Below are 6,000 nucleotides of genomic sequence, written 5' to 3' on the forward strand. Positions count from 1 at the left end.
AAGATGATTCTGCAGGACATTTACAGGCACATCATGGCCACGTATCCCTACTACAACAACAAGGACAAGACGTGGCGAAACTCCATCCGACACAACCTGTCCCTTAACGAGTGTTTCCAGAAGTGTGGCCAGACAGGGAACGGCAAGTGTCACTTTTGGAGGATCCACCCCAGCTGTGTAGAGGACTTCGCCAACGGGGACTTCAGACGCCGACGTGCCAGATACCGTGCTCAGCATAACAGACTCATCACTGCCTCCTATGTCGGTGGCACCTCCCAACGCTACCACTGCTGCAATGCGGACACTGTCAGCACAGAACTGGCTCGTGGACACGGTTTTGATGCCTGGCACATGATGGGAAACAATCATTCCGCTGCACCTTTTCTGGGCTATGACATCAATGTTGCTTCTATGACACCGCTGAACACAGCACGTGGGGTTGGTATTGTAAATGACGCTATAGGTCATCCTCTCGAGAACAAAACATGGTCTTGCGGAGCGGGTTTAGCTCCTCGTCCGTCGCTTTCGTACCAGCCCATGTACACACCTGTCGGTGTTCCCCCAGAGTCGTCCAGTCCCTTCCCTCCACAAGAGTCACCCATGTACGTTCCTCAGCAGAGACGGTCCCGTCCGTTAGAGGCTAGAGATCAAACCTGCCAGTTCTCTTGGTTAGCCTCTGACAACTTTGGATTCGATGTGCCCAACCCCAACACAGGAATGGAGTACCTTTCAGACGCCTACAGGCTGGACAGCGAGTCTGACATTTCCTCCAACGATCTGCATCCTGTGGTAGCACCCTTCAACGCACCACAGCTTCACTGTTCAACAACACCCAGCTTGCTCTCCAATGAAGCTCAATCATTTCAAGACGTGACTTTCTACTGCTGAGAACATCCCTCATAATTCAGCCCTCCACCTCACCTCACCTACGCCTGTTGCCCCGCCTGGGATATAGGCCGCCAACAAATCATCTTGTTCTTTCTAGGCGTGTTTGTAGCAGTGTTGTTGTTTTTTTCGACAGAGACGGGTGTTAGCCCCTCGTCCAACTCTCCTCCCTTTGCTTCCGGGCTTGGGACCGGCGTAGACCCTCACAAGGCCCTTTCGGTCGACTGAGCATGGACATGATGGTATGAAACCTTCCTAACTCTAACTCTACCGGGCTGACGTTCTGTTCAGACAGTACTGATGTCTGCCACCTTCCTTCTGAATATTGATGTGTGCATTCGCTTCCGGTGTTCTTCAAGTAAGGTTTGAACGGCTCACGTGGGAATGTTTAAGTTTCCTTGACAGGACTGAATGCGGTGAGGTAGATCCATATACGCTACACCTCATCCGCTAGGCAGATGTCTGACCAGCAGCACAACACAACGCGCTGGTCATCCTTGAGTGCATGCATACAATAGGTGCACTTCAAACGCTTTAAATGCAATTGAACTTACTTATCGTTTATCAGCATCTGAAATGTGTAATATTGTCGAAAGAAATATGCTTAATTCCTTTCTGTCTTTTGAAGTTAACACTTCTGCCTTATCAAATGCTAAAAGAGCTGGCATGGCTGTTAAGAGCATGGCTTTTAGGTTATTACTAAGTGCCCCATATTCCAAATATTGTGAAAATATTGAATACATTTCCAAGGGTCGTTTAACGGTAGAACACGTTTTAACCCCCTGTTTAGAAATGAAACCTTTTATACCCCCAGAAATTATTGAGCACGTGTTTCAAATGTTTATTTCTTTTTTAAGTTATGTATTTCAAAATGTTTTTTTTCTAAATATTTTTAAAGTTAGCTAGTTATGTGTTGAATAGTCCAGTTAGCTGTTTATTGCAGGTCCCCACATCATCCTCGTTTTAGATAATGATCTATAGAAGTATTGCATACAATATTTGATTAGTGATTAATTTTCTGTCCTGATCCCGCTTCCCCCATCCCCCATCTTATACACACCCTTCCAATATTATGTTTTTCTTTCTCCAATCACTGACACTCACCCTCTCCATTTTACATTTTGTACTCTCTCTTTGTGGGATTCGAACCCAGACACTGCAATCGCAGATAAGCGATTTAACCACTCTGGCGCCTTTCTCCTCAATTTATGTTCAGGAAGGTGTTTCTGTACAGGGAATGTGTGTGTGTGTGTGTGTGTGTGTGTGTGTGTGTGTGTGTGTGTGTGTGTGTGTGTGTGTGTGTGTGTGTGTGTATTTTAATGATATTTCAGGCATGTTTCGATAAACTGATGTTTTTTTCTTTTTTTTATCAATAAAATAAAGAAAAACAATTATCATTGGTGGTTTTTCTATAATTATAAATCAAGCACTCTGATTTTGTTTTCTCTTATTTTATTTTTATTTTATTTTTTTTTTACTTTATTGGTTTTATTTTACAGGTTTTTTGTTGTTGTTTTGTTTTTTGTTTTTTTCTCAAGGCCTGACTAAGCGCGTTGGGTTACGCTGCTTGGCAGATGTGGTGTAGCGTATATGGATTTGACCGAACGCAGTGATGCCTCCTTGAGCTACTGATACTGATACTGAAAACTGCGAGTTTATGGTCATTTATACGTGTACCCTTTTGAGAAATTTTGTTGCTGCTGCTGCTGCTGCTGTTGTTGTTGTTGTTGTTGTATATGTACTTTTTAGATTACTGCGTTAGAATTATTTTCTTAATCTATTTCTGTCACATAATTTACGAACCTGAATGGACATCCTCAGTAGGATCGTCATAACCTTGCTGGTGATTAGTGCTGAGAAGAAAACACATCTCGAATAAATTAATATAAAACTTGTGAAGGGTGTGTAACTTTTTTTTTTTTTTTTTTTTTTTTTTAGCTACATCTGGGACATGACTTGTCAATATTTTGAAGTTTGATTTTTGTTTTGTTTGTTTGTTTTTGTGAATCTGTGTGAGAGAGAGAGAGAGAGAGAGAGAGAGAGAGAGAGAGAGAGCGTGTGTGTGAGTCTGTGTGCGTGTGTGTATGTGTGTGTGCGTGCGTGAGTGCGTGTGTGTGTGTGTGTGTGTGTGTGTGTGTGTGTGTGTCCATGTGTGTCTGTGTCTGTGTGTTAGAGGGATGAGGGATGCTAACGTCATACTGTTGCGGTCAAGCAGAAAGCTCAAAACAAAGCACAACAAAAAACAAACAAAACACACACACACACAAAAAACAACAACCCAGAAACGTTTGTGCAGGAAACAGGAAACAAATGTTTGCACCGCAAACGTACAGAGAGGTCGAGACGTATTTGGACTGTTGTTGTTGTGTGCGTTTGTGTGTGTATGTGTGGAGGGGGGCGGGGGGGAGAGTATTGATAGTGTGCGCATGTGATTACGCGCGCGCGTGTGTGCGTGTATGTGTGTGTGTTGTACTGGTTTCGTTTGACTTATTGGAATGAACTTGTGGTTTAATGTATATGCATTGTTATTCTTGTATCTTCCACGCCCCAAAAAGGGCAAAATGATTAAATTTCGTCGAATCTTTGAATAGTTGCTTGTTTGGTTTCGCTCCTTGACTGATCTGATATTGTTGACGTCAATAGGATCCGTCTCATGTAGTGGACGGTACAATGTGTTTGGTTGTTTTTTTTATAATTTTTTTTATTTCAGATGATTGGTTCTTTAAACTGTAATCAGGAGCTTCTAATACAGTAGATGGTAGATTCTTTGATTTATTCCTGATAATAGATTCTCTAGATTAACAATAGGGGCTTCTAAATTAGTAGATGGTAGAATGTTGGATTTATTTCAGATAAGTGGTTCTTAAAATTGTCATCAGGGACTTATAGATTAGAAGATGGTAGGTTTTGTTTTTTAAAATCATTGTGGATAATTGGTTCTTTGAATTGTCAATAGGGGCTTCTAAATTAGTAGGTAGTACAATGTTTGATTTATTCAAGATGATTAGTTGATTAAATCGTCGTCATTATGGGTTTTTAATACAGTATATGGAGTTGTTGTTTTTTAATTTATTTCACGTCATTTATTCTTCCAGTAGAAATCTGTTTAAGTTTATGGCCAATTTTTTGTTCAGTTTTAGAGTTACTTCCGATGAGGTTCTAAAGCATGGTTATGTGATCTCCGATATACATCTATTAATCGTTGTCATAATGGGATCTGTGAACTTCTATTCACATATAAGGTCAACAGAAAGTGAATTTTTGATACTAGGAACAGAGTTTGTTTTATTTTACTTTTTTTTCTTTTTTTTTGTACGCGTCTGGGTCTGTTTAGTTGTTGTTTTCGGGGAGGGGGGGGGGGCTGGTTTTCTTTGTTTGTTTGTTTTCTGGTTAGCTTTTTGTTTGTTTATTGTTTTGTTTTTGTTTTTTGTTGTTTTTGTTGTTTTTTTTGGTGTGTTTTTTTCTTTTTTTGCTGGTGTTGTTTTCCAATCTGTATGTCAATCGTGAGCCCAGTAAAGAAAAATCATCTGTGTTGTGTTTTAAAGTGTCTTTTTTTTTCCTCCATGAGGATATTCATCTTTTTTTTCTCCTCCATGAGGATATTCATCATTTTCTCCTCCATGAAGAAATTCATCATTTTTTCCTGTTCATCATTTTCTCCTCCATGAAGAAATCCATCATTTTTTCCTGTTCATCATGTTTTTCCTACTTCAGGATATACATCATTTTTGTCTTCCCTGAGGATATTCATCATTTTTCCTCCTTCAGGATATACATAATTTTTTTCCTATTCATCATGTCTTCCGGTTCATCATTTTTTCCTCCTTGAGGATATACATCAATATACAGACTTTTGCTTTGGTTTGATTTTTCTTGTGTGTGTTTTTGTTGTTGTTGTTGTTGTGTGTGTGTGTGTGTGTGTGTGTGTGTGTGTGTGTGTGTGTGTGTTGCGCGCGCGCGTGTGTGTTCTTTTTTTTTTTAATTCCTGTTTTTCATCTTCTCCTTTTTGGTCACCAGTATAACTGCCTGTTTCTATGTGTTATTTGCCAGGATGACCTGTCGCGTAGACCTTGTCATTTTTTTTTGGGGGGGGGTGCAATTGCTGTATCGTTATACTTCTTTCTTTTTCATCCGGGTGGTGTCAAATTTAGCGGAATGATGCCTTCGAAAGTGCGAGCAAACTTTAATGTGGGAATTGGAGGTTCGGTTACTGTGTTGTCATTGCAGTGGGGTATGTTTTCTGGCTTATGGACTCTGCCTTTCGCTCTTTTTGTCGCAACGGATTGTGTGTGTGTGTGTGTGTGTGTGTGTGTGTGTGTGTGTGTGTGTGTGTGTGTGAAATTCGGGCTGCTTTCTCTGGGAAGAGCGCGTCGCTGCAGTACAGTGCCACCCATATTGTGCGGGGGTTTTTGTTGTTGTTTTTTTGTTTGTTTTGTTTTTTGTTGTTGTTTTTTTTCCTTTTTTTTCTTTTTGTTGTTGCTGTTGTTTTGTTTCTTTGTTGTTGTTGGTTTTTTTCTGTCTGCAAGTATTTGCTTTTTACTATCCAAATGAATTTGTGCGCATATTTTTTTTTTTTGCCAGATACAAGCCGTCTGTTGATGAGGGTTCTTTTACGTGCGTCAAGTACATGATGCACATCAGACATCGGTTTATCGTCTTTAAGAAAAAGAAAATAATCTTCATGTGTAGTGTGTATGCTTGTGGGTAGGTGTTTACCCTGTGTGTGAGTGTGTGTGTGAATGTGCGCGAACGCGTGCGCGCGCGCGTGCGTGCGTGAGCGCGGGTATGGTATGATTGTTTATTTGTAGTATTGTCTTAGTGTGTATAGATGCATATGATTTCTTTTTAGGGTTTTTATTTTTTAAATTTCTGTTCACGTACTGTTGTATGTTATTATGCATAGTTGTAAATATATTGTTTCGCGTGAGGCGTTTAAAGTCCATGATGTGGGGACTTTTACGCCGTATAATCACTTTGTTGCTGTTGTTGTTCTTGTTGGTGGTGGTGGTGGTGGTGGTGGTGGTGGTGTGTGTGTGTATGTGTTGTTGGTGGTGTGTGTGTGTGTGTATGTGTGTGTGTGTGTGTGTGTGTGTTTCATGTGCGTGTGCAGAATGC

The sequence above is a fragment of the Babylonia areolata genome, chromosome 5 (genome assembly GCF_041734735.1).
Source record: "Babylonia areolata isolate BAREFJ2019XMU chromosome 5, ASM4173473v1, whole genome shotgun sequence".
Taxonomy (NCBI): Eukaryota; Metazoa; Mollusca; class Gastropoda; order Neogastropoda; family Buccinidae; genus Babylonia; species Babylonia areolata.